This window comes from Canis aureus, chromosome 16, assembly GCF_053574225.1.
Source record: "Canis aureus isolate CA01 chromosome 16, VMU_Caureus_v.1.0, whole genome shotgun sequence".
In the NCBI taxonomy this organism is placed as follows: Eukaryota; Metazoa; Chordata; class Mammalia; order Carnivora; family Canidae; genus Canis; species Canis aureus.
In genome coordinates, this window is record NC_135626.1 from 44,663,638 (window position 1) to 44,682,781 (window position 19,144).

General features: G+C 38.6%; 2 long non-coding RNA genes across 5 annotated transcripts in view; one reads left to right on the forward strand and one right to left on the reverse strand.

The window, feature by feature from the left end:
- Nucleotides 1–19,144, forward strand: part of LOC144286761 (uncharacterized) — a 48,933-nt gene that overhangs the window by 26,635 nt on the left and 3,154 nt on the right. The window contains exons 4-5 of one of the 3 annotated variants that reach the window (XR_013354724.1): nucleotides 2,101–2,173; nucleotides 15,437–18,439. The exons of 1 other annotated variant lie outside the window; for it this stretch is intronic. This is a non-coding gene — a long non-coding RNA (uncharacterized LOC144286761). Of the gene's footprint in view, nucleotides 1–2,100; nucleotides 2,174–15,436; nucleotides 18,440–19,144 lie in introns of those variants that run through there. One more of the 3 variants, XR_013354722.1, reaches the window with a different exon arrangement.
- LOC144286762 (uncharacterized) lies at nucleotides 197–15,672 on the reverse strand. Of its 2 annotated transcripts, none has more exons than XR_013354725.1 (4): nucleotides 15,281–15,672; nucleotides 7,335–7,481; nucleotides 2,413–2,616; nucleotides 197–302 (listed from the first exon to the last, which is right to left on the reverse strand). It is a non-coding gene; the product is annotated as an uncharacterized LOC144286762 (long non-coding RNA). The 2 variants fall into 2 exon arrangements; XR_013354726.1 differs by lacking the exon at nucleotides 15,281–15,672 and adding an exon at nucleotides 8,214–9,037.

Genomic DNA, 19,144 nt, shown 5'->3' on the forward strand with positions numbered 1-19,144 from the left:
AAAAACATAGTTCTTTTATTAGATCCAGTTGCCTGTTAAATCTAGTATACAATCAATATAGACACACTGCATATTAGTGAGGGAGGGGTTGATTTTTTAAATAAGGAGGATTGTGATATCTGGATAGCCATATGAAAAAAAGCTAAAGTTGAACCCCATCCTTAGATATACTTCAGGATAAATTAAAAATAGATCAGGTGTTCAAGTGTAAAAAAAAAATGGAACATGATATACGTATAGAAGCTTTTATTCAACTTAACAGGTACGTCTTCATAAATTCTTATAAATAAGATCACCACCATCTACATCAAGAAAGAGAACATTACTGTCACTACAGAAGGTATTTTCCCGATTACAGTTTTTCCTCCTTCCAGAATTAATCGCTATTCTGGTATTCTGACTTTTATGGAAATCAGTTCCTTGATTTTCTTTATATCTCTAAGAGTCTAAAGAGGACTATTGCATTTTGCCCTTTATTGTATTTTATATACATGCAAGCATTCTTTATCTCTCCTTACGTTTCTTGCTTTTTTTTTTTCCTCTGAAGATGTTTATGTAATATATCCACATTGGCCTGTCTGACTGTAGTTCATTTTGATTGTCTTATAATATTCCTTTTACAGATTTACCCTCATTCATTCTGTTGTTGAGAGGTAGTCGAGTTGTTTCTACCTTTTGGCTCTTATAAATAATGCTGCTATAAACATTCTTTTATAAATATAAATATAAATATGGTGCACACACCCATGCATTGTTCCAGAATATACAGGAGTATCTGGGGAGAAGTATGTTATATTCTTTTTTTTTTTTTAAAGATTTTATTTATTTATTCATGATAGTCACAGAGAGAGAGAGAGAGGCAGAGACACAGGCAGAGGGAGAAGCAGGCTCCATGCACCGGGAGCCCGATGTGGGATTCGATCCCGGGTCTCCAGGATGGCGCCCTGGGCCAAAGGCAGGCGCCAAACCGCTGCGCCACCCAGGGATCCCTGTATGTTATATTCTTGAAAAGAATGTGCAATCTATGGTTGTTACAAGCAATGCTTTTATAAGTATCTATTCAAGTTTTGTTAGTCATGTTTTTCAAATCTTTTATATCTCTCTGTCCTAACTTTTTATTTATTGCGTCAGTTACTCAAAGGTTGTTTTTTTCTTTTTTTCCCACAGTACGATTTATGGATATTCTTCTTTCTTCTGTGGTTCTTTTTTCTTTATGTATTTTTAGACTGTATTATTAAGTGTACATAAACTGTAAAATGGTTTCCTTCCTTTTAAATTAAATATTTTATCCTTATGAAGTGGTCCACATTGTCCCTAGTTTCGCTTTTGATTTTCAAGTTTACTTTCTTTCCTATCCATCGGGCTAGCCCAACCACCCCACTGGGCGTGCAGCCTGCTTAAGATCCTTTCTTTCTTCTACCTCTGTTCCTCTCGCCTCCCTCACACACTCTCTTTCTAAAAAAGGTAAATCAATTAAATAAAATGTTACAATTTCTTGAATTTAGAGTAAGAAAAATAAAAGGAAGTGAAATTAGAATTGTTGAACTTTACATGTCTTTTTACCATAGGAAAACTCATTTCCTAAAATATGTCTCTAAGGTTAATAATAAAAAAAAGGTACAGGTATAAATATTAAAAATATTAAGCTTGGGCAGCCTGGGTAGCTCAGCAGTTTAGCACCACCTTCAGCCCAGGGCCTGACCCTGGAGACCCGGGATCGAGTCCCACGTCGGGCTCCCTGCATGGAGCCTGCTTCTCCTTCTGCCTGTGTCTCTGCCTCTCTCTTTCTATGTCTCTTATGCATAAATAAATAAAATCTTTACAAATAAAAAATAAATAAAAATTAAAATATTAAGCTATTGGAGTCATTATGTTTTTTTAAAACACTTCAGCCTTCAAATTTAGGAAGTATTTATAGACTGGGTGCTGTGAGCTGTAGGGATACTCTTCCTCTCATCTTCCCTGTGGTGAGTTACATCACTTGTACACCATCCGGCTTACCGCATTCACATTCCTGTTCACTGTAATCCTGGGGGTTGTTTTGCTCTCTGATCAAACAGACTCAAACTTAACACTGGGCTTTCACTTCTTGTTTCTTAGTTCCTGAATTCTTTGAGACATCTGAATTATGTTATCAAGCCTTCAGAAAGGCTCCTGGTGCAGCTGCACTCCAGTAAGTCATGTCACATTTGAAAATATGACCATATAAATAGAATGAATGGCTCACTAATTGAATGAGAATACTCCTGCTGACACCTTCTTTCCGGGAAGGCATTGCAGATCACTAATTCTCAGACTTTAATATGTGTACATATTACCTGGGAACTGTTAAAAATGAAGATTTGGGACACCTGGCATTGGCTCTGAGTTCTGCATGTCTAACAAGGGTCCAGGTATTCCCATGCTACTGACCTGTGGATCCCACTCTGAGCAACACTCAGGAGGACTTGGCTTCCTTGTCTTTGGACCTGAATGTGGCGACAGACAAGCTGAAGGCCAGTTTTATTTTTCCCCTCTTGAAGATAATTTGCTCTTTCTGCCTGGATGTCTAAAGGATTCCTCTGTCCTTGAGATTCAGTCATCATGTGGCATTTGAGCATTCTCTCTCAGACTTTCCTGGAAAAAAAAAAAAAAGAGTATGTTCTTTTTAATTTGGAAATGCAGCCTTTTTCTTGTTTATGGGATATGCTTCCTGAATTATATTTTTGTGCACATCTGTACCATCTGATGGGTCTCTATTTCATGGAGAGAAATTCATGATCAAATTATCTTGGTCGGTGTTCTGGATCTTGTCGCTTCATTTATTGCTTTATTTTCTCTATTATTTTTGAAATGCATTTACTCTGATTATCTGACACTTCTCTATGTGAGTAATTCAATTCTCACTAGTGTCTATTCTATTAATCTTTCTTTCTTTCTTTTTCTTTCTTTCTTTCTTTCTTTCTTTCTTTCTTTCTTTCTTTTTTTTACTTTGGCTGTAATTACCTAGTTTGAGACTTTGGAATAATTTTCCTTGGGCCAATATTACCCTTCCTTATTCCATTCTTGAGCTATGTTTTACTGTAAGGTAGCTCTGTGCCCCTTGCATGCTATATTCCACTCTTCCCTCCATAGGATATTTGCAGTTACCAAGCTACTGCCTTTTGCTAAGACTTGAGTGCCTCTGTCTCACCTGATATAATGTGGTGACTTCTTGACTCTTTTTCCAAAGTGCATTACATCTGCTTATTCAACCTTTGGACTCTTTCCCTCGATTCAGAGCAGCCCACCAGAGATAGTGGGGGCTCATTATTCATCTCTCCCTCGCCTCCCAACAACAGTGAGATATTGCAATATATGGAAAATATATGTAGTTGGTCATTCAGATGACCAGAATATATTTCTCATATACATTTGGTTTTTATCCACAGTTCCTGACTCACAGTTCATAAAACCCTTAGAATTTCCTGAGCAATAAGAGCAAGAGGAGCATCTTTTGTTATAATACGTGGTCTCTAGTCCTCATCTCCTGCAAATGCTTCAAAGCCATCAAGATGCAGTGCGTGTTTCCATATTCATTACCAGTCCCTTTCCACCACAGTTGGGTTTATGTTAATGAGTGACTTTTGGAAAGCACCTAAGAAAGAGGACTGGTTGCCAGGGGAACCAACCAAGAATAGAGGGTGGAACTTTCAGTTCCACCCTCTGATTTCCGGGGAGGAGAGTAGTATTGGAGGAATCAATCACCAATGACCAATGAGTTCATCAATCATGCCTATGTAAGGAAGCCACCACTAAAAACCCAAAGAGGAGGGGATTCAGAGAGCTTCCATATTGGGGAATCAGAATGCTCCCATGTGCCAACATGTCGGGCTCCAAACTCCAGAAAGACAGAAGCTCCTTTGTTTGGGGCCTTGTCCGGTGTATCTTTTCATCTGGCTATTGATTTGTATCTTTTAATATCCTTTGTCATAAACTGATAATCTTGTGTATAAATGGGTTTCCTGAGTTCTGTGAGCTACTCTAGCAAAGTAATTGAACCTAAAGAGGAGGTCTAGGGAACCTCTGATTTATAGCCAATTGGTCAGGGGTGCAAGTACCAATCTGGGTGTGCAGTTGGTGTGTGAAGAGCAGGGCAGCCTTGTGGGACCGAACCCTTACCTGTGGAATTTGATGCTGTCTCCAGGTAGAGAGCATCAGAATTTAGTTGAATTGTAGGACATCTGGTTAGTGTCCTAAGAAATGTGGGGGAAGCAGTCTCCCCTTCACACATTGGAATTGGGTACAGAATCCCAAAACAACTGTTTTCCTAATTCTCACTTCACTTGGTTATTGCGTTTTAGAAGAGGACATTTTTTAATTTTTTTTTTTTTGGCGGGGGAGGCTATTGGGGTTGGTGGGGGAAGCATAAGAGCAGGCTGAGAGCCAAGTACTTCCCATTTTCTCCCTCTATAGATTCTTTTATTTCTTGTTGATTCTTTCATTATTTGATTGCAGTCGCTATTGTTTTTCCTCTGACGATTCATTTAAAATTGACATCAGGTCATACCACTCCATTATTTAAAGTTCTCCAGTGGCACCCCATACTCTGAGAGCAAAGTCAAAGACCTTACACTGGTTCCCTGGGCTTATATGGATCTGCCTCCATGCTCACCTGTTACCTCCCTGACCTCATCCAATTCTCTCCTCCTCCCTCATTCTGCTGAGTCCAGATGGCCTCCTTTTTGTTTCTCAAGTGCACCAGGCATCGCCCTGCCTCAGAGACTTCTACCCAGAACATTCTCCCCTCCTCCCATCCCACCTTGTATCTTTAGGGTTTGCTCTTTAAGTCTTTGTTCAGGGATGCCTGGGTGGCTCAGTGGTTGAGCATCTACCCCTGGCTCAGGTTGTGATCCCGGGGTCCTGGCATCGAGTCCTGCTTCGGACTCCCTGTGAGGAATCTGCTTCTCTCTCTGCCTCTCTGTGTGTCTCTCATGAATGAATAAATAAAATCTTTAAAAAAAAAAAAAAAAGTATTTGTTCCGGCAGCCTGGGTTGCTCAGTGGTTTGGCGCCTGCCTTCAGCCCAGGGCGTGATCCTGGAGACCGGGGATTGAGTCCCACGTCAGGCTCCCTGCATGGAGCCTGCTTCTCCCTCTGCCTGTGTCTCTGCCTCTCTCTCTCTCTGTGTCTCTCATGAGTAAATAAATAAAATCTTTAAAATAAAAGTATTTGTTCAAATATCCTCTCAAAGTGACTTTCTCTGACCAGGCTTTTTAAAACTATAGCCCTCAGACCTTCCCTTTGCTGTTCACATCTTTCTCCATAGCACCCATGACTCTTATTTATCATTTATTTCTTCATTTATCCTGCTGATTGTCTCTACAACCATGCTCCTTGCTCACTGCCAAGGTGAGCTTCACCACGGTAGAGATTTTTTTGGCTACAAGAGTACTTGGCACATAAGCAGTATTTAATAAATGTTTATTGAATTTATTTATTTCCTTTGTGGTGGTGGTAGTGGTTGTATATTTTGCTCATCGTGGTATTGAGGGGAAGAAATTGGGGGAGGGGGATGTTCCTCCTGCTCCTTCAACTCATTTCACTCATTTTCTTTAAAAGCTTTTACTTATTTATTTGAGAGAGAGGGAGAGAGCATGAGTGGAGGGTGGGGAGAGGGAGAAGCAGGCTCCCCACTGAGCAGAAAGCCTCATGCGGGGCTCGATCCCAGGACTTTGGGATCATGACCTGAGCTGAAGGCAGATGCCGGACCGACTGAGCCACCCAGGTGCCCCAACCCATCTCACTTAATCTTCTCAACAATCTGCTTTATATATCTTGATGAAAGCCAGTCTTGTTCCCAGAAAACCTGCTCTAGTGTATAATAAGCTTGTAATTAGGGTGCCTTCCTATTTGTTGAAACTGGATCTTTAACTGTATGTAGCCAGTTCAGATTTCTTTGTTCTGTAGGGTAACTGGAAAATACACACCTAAATAAAATATCCTTTACTTCTCTGCAATGCAACATTTATTTTGGTGGTAAGATAAGCTACAATAGGGCAGTTGGAAGTTTATTTTGACTCTTATCTGCTAATCCATCTTATATCTTCCCCCTTGGTGACAAAAGCCATATTATTCGTGGATCTTCAGCAAGTGGATGACTTCAATTAGTGACAGAACTGTGAGCAGTGAGAGCTGGTTCCTTTCAAATTCTGCATGTTTTTTCAGGTGGTTTTCTTGAGCCTCTGCATCCATATGCACTTCAGGTGGTAACTTAATCTCTGCTAGTTCCTTCACTGCTTTTGAAAGTATTTAATATGAATCAAACATGATTTTAAGTGAGATTGATATTTGAACATTTTTAACAAAATAGATGGAGTTTGTTGATATTTAAGTCCTTTTCTCAAGTACCTGTAGTTTTAATTATCTTCAAACCACCTCAGCCAAAGCCTTTGTTATTTTGAATCCTTACCAGCTAGCTGTGAGGAAGACACTCTTGGCTGGAACCAAAGTTCACTTGCTCAGTAGACTAAACATGAATAACCATCATCATTAGGTCACAGGCACTGTGCCTAGTACTTAACACGCTGGCAACATCTTACTTAATCCTTGCAGTAATCTAATTATGTAGGTAAATTAAAGGATAATTTCTTAATTATCCTTTAATCATTACCCTAATACAAATATGAAATGCTCATATGTCCAAGATTTTATTTAACTTATTAGTTAATGAGGAAACCAATACAGTGTTATAACTGATGCAAAGAAGAATTCAAAGAACTAGACGTATAGAGCAATTAGGGATGTTGAAATGAATTTTCAAATGAACATAAACCATGTTCCTATCCAAAGGCAATGGTCAATTGCATTTCAGTGGACCCAATCTGCACATCTTTAGGCAAGAATCCTTAGAATCACTAACTGTATTTTCCATTGTACAAAGTTACAAAATAGCTCAGAGACAACGAAAGGTAACAATAACCCAGCAGAATGTTCTGAACAGGATACTTAGTACTCTGTCCATTTTCCAGTCTTTCCCAGCTCCTCTGTTTTCCTGACAGTATTATTCCAACTTTGAACTTTTAGATCTCAATATATAGGAATAAAAGATCAGCTTACGGGGCACCTGGGTGGCTCAGTAGGTTGAGCATCTGCCTTTGGCACAGGTCATGATCTCCAGGTCCTGGGATCGAGTCCCATGTCAGGCTCCCTGCTCAGCAGGGAGTCTGCTTCTCCCCCTCCTCCCTACTCCTGCTCTGTCTCTGTCTCTCTCTCTCAAATAAATAAAATCTTTAAAAAAGGTCAACTTAATATGAAGAGTAACATCTTCAATATTTAGAAAACAAAAGATGATCTTTAAATAAAACAAATACTCACTGAAAAATAGATCTGGATACCAACATTGAAGATCAGACTTGACATTTTATACGTGAAAGAATCTGTAGTTAAATAACTTGCCAAAATCATAAAGCTGGTTTTGACAGGCCAGGAGAAGAGAAACCGGGACTTACTCCTAGAGTATTACTAACATAAACAAAAACAAAAATTAAAAACCTTGTGTGTTAAAAGTTCTCTTAAAAATGTTGTGTTTAATGAATTACCCCTCTATGATAAAAATAAACTGAAGCAAACATTGGTTAGGAGAATTCTCTAAGATTATAGTTCAGGATAAGATCAGAGTCTGTGCTAGTATCAGAAAACCTATTTTCTCCATCAGAGCAAATGTGACAGACTCACATTGCCTAATTACACAAATGATATATTCATTTAAAAATTACAAATATGTTCTCTAACAGTAAGGTTTCACTGAGCTGATTATTATTTCTTTGATTCAATATATCTGCAAGGAGACATTCTCTGAAAAGACAGACTCATCAACTGACATTCTCTTTTTAATTAAGTCAAAGTATTCCCTTGCCTTAAGGATACATTATCAAAGGGATTACTTCAATTACAGACTTGAACACTAATTTAGTAAATTAAGGATATGCCTGACATTTAATCCAACAGATAGCTAACCTGAGCACTATAATATTTAAACTAAAAATCAAGTCCTATTCAGATTTGATTCATATATATAAAAACAAAACAATTTGCTAGTTTTTCCCAGCTACTTAGGTTTCTGAGATGCAAATACAGGTTTTGACACAGCTCCATTTAACATGCTTTAGCAAGTGGGAAAGTCCTAGAAACCCACCGATCTGCTTATTCAGATTGGCATGACCAATATAACAAAAAGTAAACAGGTTACTGTACCTTACTGTTTGGGAAAATGAGCACTGAGTCCACATAGCTCTGTTCTTTGGACTTATCCAATCTATGTCTCTTGCTCTATTCCAAAACCCCTCACTTGGACGTTGACTGATCAGTCAACATTAGTACTGGAGAGAGATTAACTGGGAAATGATCTAAAGGCTGGACCACATCTGGTGAACAAAGACGAGTGTTGCAATCTCCCTTGGGAATAGAGATTGTTGTCCTGTGCTAATACATGCTTGACTTAAAAACTTGTACCAGCTTTTGGAGGTACACTCTTGCTTTTGAAAAAAAAAAATTAAAATGTGGGAGGGACCACTCTGAAATTTTTTCACTGTACTTGTAGTTTTGATTGACCTTCCTTCCAGTACCATATTGAATTTTAGATACTACAATTTGAATGTTACATTGAAATTTTGGGGTCTGTAAAAAACTCCCTCAGGGAGAAAGACTCCTCTGCCCTGTGGTACTTCTGGCTGGACTTAGAATCAAACTGACATGAAGCAGGAGAAAATCAAATGTAATGGGCGTATGTGCAGGGAATCCACACATCCTGGAAATTCCAAAGACAATGAGGCAACATGAATCTTATCAGAGCTAAGGAGAGGAGTAGGGTCAGACAAACAAAGGAGAGGTAGGCCATTAACAGGAAGGAGAAAGGAGATATTTGGAAAAACAGGGTTACCCTATTATGCTGGTAAGTTTCTTAGGTAAAGGGGAGTCTCTGTTAATAGCTCTCTTCCTGGAACAGGCTTCCTGTTCCAATGCAAATTTCAGTAGTTGAGGAGGAGGCAGAGATTAAATATGTTAATATTTGTAACATGTTTAGGATATGGTTACATATATAAATATGTTTATTATCTATTTATATTATACATTTATATTTATTTGTATTAACATTATTTATTATCAATAACTTGATATTTAACAGATCCAATTTGAAATTCTTTGTAGTTTCTCCCAAACCAGGTGCTCCTATATGGTCTTCTTCATCTTATTAAAGGCATCTCAATTCCACCACTTGCTTAAGCCGACAACCTTGGACGATGGCTTTGACTACTCTCTTTTTCTCACTAATCCCTGTTCAATTCCAAGTAAAAATCTATAGGCTCTGCCCTCAACGTTTTTCCAGAAATTGACTTTGTTACAACCCCCAAACCACCTTGGGCCAAGCCATCCTCACACTAATTTATTACCATAATCTGCATTATTAGAATGGTGGATACTGAATTTTTTTAATCAGGGAACATTAAATAACTATTTCATAAGGCTTTTGTATTCACCCTGAATATCAAACATTATGGTCAGCATGGGCATTAACAAACCTCCAGGAATTTCTAATATAGCATTTGATTTCTGAAATTTTTATATTGATAACATTGTACTTATGCATATTTAACCTAGGCCGGGCTCTGTGTACTTTCTTACTTGACAGATATTCCTATGCAACTTTTTCTATTGTAACACATCAAACAAACTTAATTATTACTAATATCTCTCTTTTTTATAATAAAGTAAAAGAACAAACCTTTGTGCTTTTCCAAGAGCCCTCTAGGAAATCTCAGAGATAGGTTTAGTATACAAAATTTTTAAAAATGTCTTTTATAGGTCACATCTAGTTGTGAGAAAGCAATGAAAAATGTCTTTAAAGGAAATGTGGGGACTTGATTAAGATAGGATAATGGGGGGATGCCTGGGTGGCTCACCTGTTAAGCATCTGTCTGCCTTTAGTTCAGGGTGTGATCCTGGTCTGGGGATTGAGTCCTACATTGGGCTCCCCACAAGGAGCCTGCTTCTCCCTCTGCCTATGTCTCTGCCTCCCTCTGTGTCTCTCATGAATAAATAAATAAAATCTTAATTAAAAAAAAAGGATAATGGGTGCCTGTGAAACTATTTAACCAAAGTGCCAATATAACATTTAAAAATGATCACAGGGGCACCTGGGTGGCTCAGTTGGTTAAGCATCTGCCTTTGGTTCAGGTCATGGTCTTGGGGTCCTGGGATTGAGCCCTGCATGGGGCTCTCTGTTCACTGGGGAGCCTGCTTGTGCTCTCTCTCTCTCCCCCTCTCCCTCTGTCAAATAAATAAAATCTTTAAAAAAAAAAAAGTGATCACAAAAGGGGCACCCAGATGGCTCAGTCATTAAGTGTCTGTCCTTAGCTCAGGTCATGATCCCAGGGTCCTGGGATGGAGCCCCCATCGGGCTCTCTGCTCATCGAAGAGCCTGCTTCTCCCTTTCCCTCTACCGTGGCTCCCCCTGCTTGTGCTCTCTCTCTCAGTCAAATAAATAAAATCTTTAAAAAAAATTTTTAAGTAATAATCATAGAATAAAATTGGCCATCTCTGAACCAGGAAGTGGATCCTCACCAAGCAGAATCTGCCAGCACCTTGATCTTAGACTTCACATCCAAGTCTCCAGAACCATGAGAAATAAGTTTCTATTATTTACTTATAAAAGAAATATATAAAAAATAAGCACAGATTCTTATAAAGACCAGTGAGAACCTTTGTTTTCCTTTTTCTTGAGTAATCAAGGATATAATAAAGTGAAGATGAAGCAAAGAAAATCACTATACTATGACACAGACTCTTTGCCATATAGGCAGATTACACATAGGGGAAATAATAAACTTTGTTATTTTGGATGAAGCCACTAATCAGTAAGCCCAGGAAGCAAGACCATCAGAATCGAGAAAATTTTGTTATAAATTTTGACATTTCATAGCTTTTATTTGAGACTCGGGTATTATAAATCAAAGCAAATAAATTCACTTGCAAAGTTTTATGCTTAATTATGCTCTTTCACATTCTGGAACAAACTGAAATTTTAGGACAGTAGTTTTCTCAGGGTCTCTGTGATGTAAAAATCATACTAATATAATAATAATGCTAGAATGATATTAATGTTAATATGCAATGTGCTCCTCAGTGCTATCTTCAAATCAATAAAATAACTTCTCAGTTTTTCAATTTCCAGTACATTAAGTATTGATAATTAAAACTCACATGGACAAAGCTCTTCAGGATCCTCAGTAGGTCCTAAAAGTGTAATGTAGCCCAGAGACCAAAAAGCCTAAAGCTTCTTGCTTTAGAACACAACTGCTCTTGAAAAATGAAAGCACAGTTGTATTTATCTGTCACTATTACTCCTGGCATAGTCTCCACCCCTTGGTTGTGACTTTTAGTAAGTGACTGCTTTCTATTTCACAGGGAAAAGCAAGAGAGAGCTATCACAAGCCTTTTTTTTTTTAACAGACTAGTATCATTCTTGAATACACATACCCTAACTATGCGACTACATTGTTATGGACAGAATGGCTGTATCTCCTTCAATTTGTAGATTGAAATCCCAACCTCCAATATCACCATTAGGAGGTGGGGCCTCTGGGAGGTGATTAGGTCATGAAGGTGGAGCTCTCATGAATGGGATTTTGTGCCATTATAAAAGAGACTGCAAGGAGCTCTTTCATTCCCATCAGCCATGTGAGAGACAGAAAAAAATGGCCCTCTGTGAACCAGGATGCAGGCTCTCACCAGACACTGAATCTACTGGTACCTTGAGCTCAGACTTCCCAGACTCAAAAACTGTCAGAAATGTTTATTGTTTAACCAACCAGTCTATGGTATTTTTGTTATAGCAGCCAGAACAGTCTAAAACATACATGCATCTCTTATTTGTTCCTAAAGTGCCAAAAAAAATGAATATATTGCTTGGTACGACCCCAAATTATATCTCTTCTGTAGAATAAAAAAATAAAAAGCAAAAATACGTAACGATTATCCATTAATTAACTCAGTTTAGTATCAGTCCAAGGCTGAGTGGGAAATGCAGATGGAAGAGGATGGTGGGTAAGACACAAGAATCAAAGACAGCTTTGAGGTTCTTCATGGGTGGGAATGCTGTGGAGAGAGATAAAGATCACAGAGTGGTAGGCACGTTTCCCAGGAGGTGATGATTCACTCGGAGGGAGATGGTCGTCAAGCATCTGGCCAGGCATTACTGTATTTGTAAGACGTGTCCCACTTTATCTAAGGAGGACATGTTCCAACACCCCCACTGGATGCCTGAAATGGTGGATAAGACTGAATCCTATATCTACTATGTTGTTTGCTATACATACATACCTATATTATAAGGTTTAATGTATAAATTAGGCACAGTAAGAGATTAACAATAACTAATAACAAGATAGAACAATTATAACACTATAGTAAAAGTTATGCAAATGTGGTCTCTCTCTCAAAATATCTTTTGTACTGTTCTTAACTCTTCTTGTGATGATGTGAAATGATAAAAGGCCAACATTCATTGTGATGACATGAAGTGAGGTGAACGACATAGGTATTGTGACATAGTTAGGCTACAACTGACCTGACCATGTGTCAAAGTGAGGCTCATCTACTTCTGGACCATTGTTGACCTTGGGTAACTGAAACCATAGATATGGGGGCAGTGACCCTATTTGGGCCAGGTCTTAAGGGTGAAAAATTTGTTGGGTGCCTGGGTAGCTCAGTCAGCTGAGCAGCTGCCTCTTGATTTCGGCTCAGATAATGATCTCAAGGTCCTAGGATTAAGCCCCATGTCAGGTTTTGTGCTCAGTGGGGAATCTGCTTGAGGATTCTCTCTCTCTAAAATAAATCTTTTATTTTTTTAAACAGATAACAGATTTCTGTGTTGTCTCTCTCTTTTTTTAATGATTTTATTTATTTGAGAGAGAGAGAGAGTAAGAGAGCACAAGCAGAGAGAGTAGCAGAGGCAGAGGAAGAAGTAGGCTTTCCACTGAGCCGAGAGCCTGATGTGGCGCTTGATCCCAGAGCCCCAAGATCATGACCTGAGCCAAAGGCAGATGCCTAACTGAGTGAGCCACCCAGGCACCTCTTGTGAGTTGTCTTTATTGAGATGATACTAAAGCCATGCAAATAGATGAAATAGCTAGAGAACATTAAGAAAAACACATTTTTTTCAGAATGTTACTGTTATTCTGTGCATTAAGTATAACTTCATTCATTCTGAAATAGTGTCACTTATAACTGTTTTTGAAAGCACAAAAGCAACGGGGCACCTGGATGGCCCAGTTGGTTGAGCATCTGACCCTTCATTTCAGCTCAGGTCATGATCTGAGAGTCATGGGACTTAGCCCTGCATCAAGCTCCATGCTGGGTGTGGAGTTTGCTTGAGATTCTCTCTCTCCCTCTGTCCCTCCCATGCCCCATTTGCACCCACGCTCTCTCTCACTCAAAAAAAAAAAAAAAGCAAAAGCCAAAAGAGGTTATCATCATGGAATGTTCAGGCTTAGGTTACCCATATAATGTAAAACAAACAAACAAAAACATGGTTTGGTGAATACTTAAACCAGGCTCTGAGAATTATGCAGTTGCACTGTCTCTCTACTTGGACCTTCTTTTGCATTGGTCCCCCCTTTAGTTTGTGACTTGCGTTTTTTAGCTTATTAATTTCTTGTTGGGCCTGCCTTGGATTTGTGACACTGCTCTGGTTTACCTGGATGCCAACCTGGAAATCAAATGGCATTCTGCTTTTGTAACTTAGTTCATGGTTTTACTCAGGTGATTCTATGCCCACCTTGCCTGTGTGTGTTTTCCTTGCCTAAAATGGTAGGTAATATAATGAATATTTTTTAAGCATTCATTTAGGGCTACATTCTGGTTACCTCTCCCCATACCACACCCCTACCTCAATATCACACAAAGGATGGGTTCCTAGAAGTTGAATTCCTGGGTCAAAGGTTATAAACATTGTTATAGCTGAGTTGTGTCTCCCTAAAATTCATAAATTGAAGCTCTTACTCCCAGTGTCATGGTATCTGGAAAGAAGGCTTTTAGGAAGTAAAGTTAAATGAAGTCTTAAGAGTGAGGTCTAATCCCATAGGACTAGGGAGGTGAGAGCAGTCTATCTCTCCTCTCTCTGTGGCCTCCACCACCATGTGAGCACACAGAGAGACAACAGTCCTCTACAAGCCAGGAAGAGACCTCTCCCCAGAAACTAGCATGCTAACGCCTTAGCCTTGGCCTGCCACACTCCAGAAATGTGAAAAATAAATTTCCCTCGGTTAAGTCATCTAGTGTGTGGTATTTTGTTATGGCAGCCTGAGTTAATACAAACATTTTAGAAGTTATTGGTATGTATTGATACATGACTTTTTAGTAAGGTGTTACCAATACACACCTATTACCCTATACCCTCAGCAGTACAAAGTTTTTACACATAGCTTTTATTCTTTTAAGATAGAAAGATATCCTTTTAAAGTTTTTTGAGGCTCATTCTTTTAAAGTTTTATTTCATCCCAATAGATTGAGCTTCCATGGTATTGCCTCATGGATATTTTGAAGTTCTCAGTGTTAGTAATATTTCACAGAGATAAAAACATCCACCCAGGAATCCCAAAACAAAGCAAATAAACGCATAAGAAAAAAATTTAAAATTTCCCATCATTTTATCATCTCCATTTTTGTATTTATGGAAAAGGAAAGCTAAGAACTAAGAACCTGAGATGGTTTCAAGGCCATGTATAAATAGAATTGACAAAGATCTATCATATAGATCTCCATTTTAAAGCCCTCACCTATTTTACAAATAAATATACATATATGTTTATATATATATAAAAGACATTTTCATAAGAAAAGAAAAAATGGAAAGATTGCTATAGAAACAGAAAAAAAAATACTGTCCTTCAGTATTTTTTTTATAATGCTTTGAAATAAAGTGCTTGCCACAGAATACCCTCTTTTCCCCATTATGCACCCTAAACTGTTAATGTTTCACATACATAATTTTCTCTCTTTCAGTTTGCAATAGAAATCAGTGACTTAAGAGGCAGAGTGGGATTAAAAACTAAACTCTACTTTCCCATCTACGTTTATACTAGGAACATTGTGCCATCCACAAACTCCCAACTATTTATAGCACGAAATAATTTACCATTAAATAGTGGCAGAAATTTGCCAGTGACCGCCACGGACGATTCTCTTGAGGATACAGTTATGATGCTGTGACTTTATGTCTGACTCTGACTCACTTTTCCATTCTTACTCCATTCTTAACTCACCTGTTCCATTCAGTATTAATTTACAGCACATACTGCACCGTTCTCCTAACTTTGTCCTGAGTTGGCACCCAGTGAGTGGAGATGAAAATATCTTTCACGCCAGTCTATCTTGCCTCATAACATTCTCAAGCTGTTTTCCCCATTTTGGCATTTCAGGAGCAGTTCTGCCCTACTGAGTCCTCTTGAAGTTGGATGGATTTCCATGGAAGAGGGGCCTGCAGAGTTGATAATCGAACAAAGAAAAGAGAAAATTAAATTCACCTATACCAACCAAGTGGGCAAACGAGGGCAATCCAATGTCAAATAAAGGACGTTTCGAACGTCCATCTTAACGGACACTTGTTTTATTGGAAAACCCGGCCAGAAATGCCCTCAACCCAAAGGTTTTCTTATGAGCTTTCAGTTTGCATCTTAATGCTATTTTTATAGCATCTGGGTTGGTTTTCATCTACCATAAATAGAAAAAAAACAAAACAAAACAAAACAAAACCAACAAACCACTGAGTTGAGGAATTGAAAAGATAATTTGAGCAGAGTGATGAGTAGGTAGGGTATGGAATAAAAATGCCAGTTCTTCATATAGAAAAATGTTCTATTCTAGAAAAGGAAAAAAAAAAACCCTCTTCTGGTTCTAAAAAAAGTCATTTCAGTGATTCTTGTTTTGTTCAATTTGGAAGTGCAGGTATAGCAATTCTAATTTCTTAAATGCCTACTGCTCTGTAAATTGAACAGAAAAGATGTAATTAAGTGTGTATAATTTACTTGAAATGAAATTAGGTTCAAATTTAATTCTTCCTCTGTGTGCATTGTAGTGTGGAAAATGCCAGATTTTTAATAATCTTCCAGAAAAAAATGACGTTTCCTTATATTAGGATCTAATATAATTGGAAGGATGCCTGGCTCAGTGGTTGAGCATCTGCCTTTGGCTCAGGTTGTGATCCCGGGGTCCTGGGATCGAGTCCTGCATCAGGCTCCCTGTGGGGAGCCTTCCTTTCTCTCTGCCTATGTCTCTGCCTCTCTGTGTGTCTCTCATGAGTAAATAAATAAAATCTTTTAAAGAGAAAATAATATTCGTGTAGCTTCAGTGGAGACTATAGGGTTGTGTCTAATCTAAAGAACATATTGATTCCTATGGAAGATCAGGTGGTGTTTCTCCTCTTGCTGTTGACACATCGTATACCTCTGATGGATGAGGTAGCCCAGGGGCCTCTAGCAAGTCCATGCTACAACTCCAGCCAGGATCTAGAGAATGAAGTTTATCGGTTTTCCCCTAGAAAAGGGAACTTGTATTAGTATCATACTAATATGCCAGAAAATAGGAACTCACAGCTTTATCAAGCCTGCCCAAAATGAGATCTTAGACAAATTTCAGATATATTAGATAGTATCAAGCCCTGATCTAAAAGAAAAATAATGACCATATTGTGTGATTACTCTGTGCCAGGCTGTACTTAAGTGTGTCGTTTATCACATCATTTAATTCTTTTACCAGCCCTGTGAAATAGGTACTATTAATATTTCCATTTAACAGATGAAGAAACTGAGACTAAGAAATGTTCATTTATTTCCCCAAGATCACATTGCCAGTATGTGTTGGGACTGTGATGTACATTGTGTGTGTGTGTGTGTGTGTGTGTGTGTGTGTGTGTGAGAGAGAGAGACAGAGAGAGAGAGAGAGAGAGTGATCTACCTCTTGAAAGATACTTTACTCTTGCCTCTGTTCCTACACAAAGTCCTCTAGGCTACACATAGTATTGTTGTGATAGAGGAGTTGGAATATAAAGTTTCTGTGAGTACCATATTACTAAATGGTACAGTGTTTTATGAACAAACTGGATACAAATAAATTTTTAGCATTCCCTATAAAGCAGCACAAGGTATAAATGTGATATTTTGAAACCAGGACATTCTTTTTTTTTTTTTTTTAAACCAGGACATTCTTTAAAAAAAAAAAAAAAGATTGTATTTATTTGAGAGAGAGAGAATACGAGCAAGGTGGGGAGGCACAGAGGCAGAGGGAGGAGAAACAGGCTCCTTGCTGAGCCAGGAGGCCAACACTGCTCTCAATTCCAGGACCCTGGGATCATGACCTAAGCCAAAGTCAGATGCTTAACCGACTGAGCTACCCAGGCACCCCGAAACCCGGACATTCTTAAGATTTCATGCTTGATTTTTTTTTTAAGATTTACTTATTTATTTTTTAGAGAGAGAGAGAGCATGAGCAGGAGGGTTGGGGAGAAGGTGCAGACTCCACATTGAGTTCAAAGTGCTATCTAGGGTTTGATCCCACAACCCAAAGATCAGGACCTGAGCCCAAACCAAGAGTCAGACGCTTAACCAACTGCACCACTCAGGCGCCCCCATCATGCTTGATTTTTTTTTAAGATTTTTATTTATTTATTCATGAGAGACACAGAGAGAGAGAGAGAGAGAGGCAGAGACACAGACAGAGGGAGAAGCAGGCTCCATGCAGGGAGCCTGATGTGGGACTTGATCCCAGGACTCCAGGATCACACCCTGGGCCAAGGGCAGGCACTAAACCACTGAGCCACCCAGGGATACCCCATGCTTGATTTTTTAATTGGCACGTGGTCTTGGTTTCCCCAATGTAGCTATGAATATAGATTCCTGGGCTTTTTGTTGTCTTTGAACTATTTTGTAACTCTGGAAGTCTCAGAAATGTGAAGATGAATCTTGTCTCTAGAAATGCAAATGAATTTTGTCAAGAGGAATGCAAATGATTGTCACTCTGTGGACAATCACACCAATTTTGCATCTATGAGTAAATTCATTTCAGTATTCCTGATTTTGTGTGTGTATTGCTTGAACTCCCCTTTGAACCCGCTGTAATATCTGACCCATTCTCCCATTTGAGTTAAATAAAATCTTTGACATGTATTCATTTTGTATTTGTATATGACTCATGATTTCACCATGAAAAAATTGTTTTCCCCTTTAACTTTCCCTTTATTCTTTCTTTCCATTTTTTCATCTATTACAGCGGGCAGATCTATCCCCAAATGCTGTTTCTGTATGCCCACTAGCTAAGAATGATGTTGTTTTAGCAACTTTTTTTAAAAAAGAAAAAATATTTTGTGACATGTGAAAATTTTACAAAATTTAAACTTTGAATAAACTTTAAATAAAGTTTGATTGGAATGCAGTTGTGCTCATTAGTTTTCATCTTGTCTGTGGCTGCTTTCCTGCTACAACAGCAGAGTTGAGTAGTTGCTACAGACACCAGGTCTGATCTTTTTGCCCTTTACCTCCTCTCTTCTCTTCTACATATGTTAACCTCCTTCCTAGATACCCCTAGGTAGTAAAACAAAAACAAAAACAAAAACAAAAACAAAAACAAAACCTAGGTTTGTTTTGGTTTTTGTTTTGTTATTGCAAGGAGAATTATTTTCTAGGAAAGGAAGCCAAGGCACCAATTTTTAACTGAAAGAAAAAAGTGACAAAGCAAGGAGGAAAAATAATTGGACAGTAGCATCTCTAAAATTGCTTTGCATTAATTTTCCCAGGCTCTAAGAGGAACATTTGTCCAGAAAGGCAGGCCTGTCCTTATACTCCATTTGCAGACTTAAAATCAGTTTCCATAGTCATCCAAACTATTATAAAAAGCTAGAATTCTCATTATTCCCACCCTTCCCAAATGGGCCCATAACAGTGGGATTGAGTAGTAGATCTGAGACAGCTCCTTCAGTTGCTCTGATCTCTCTCTACAGGAGAAAGCTCTGCTGGGCACTGTTGGGACTTGCTCTGGTTCCTCCTTTCACAGACAGAAGAGCAGCATTGTACCTACATCTCAGTGCGATGGTGTTATTGTCAAGACCTTTTTCTTTGGTTTCCTTATTGGACTCC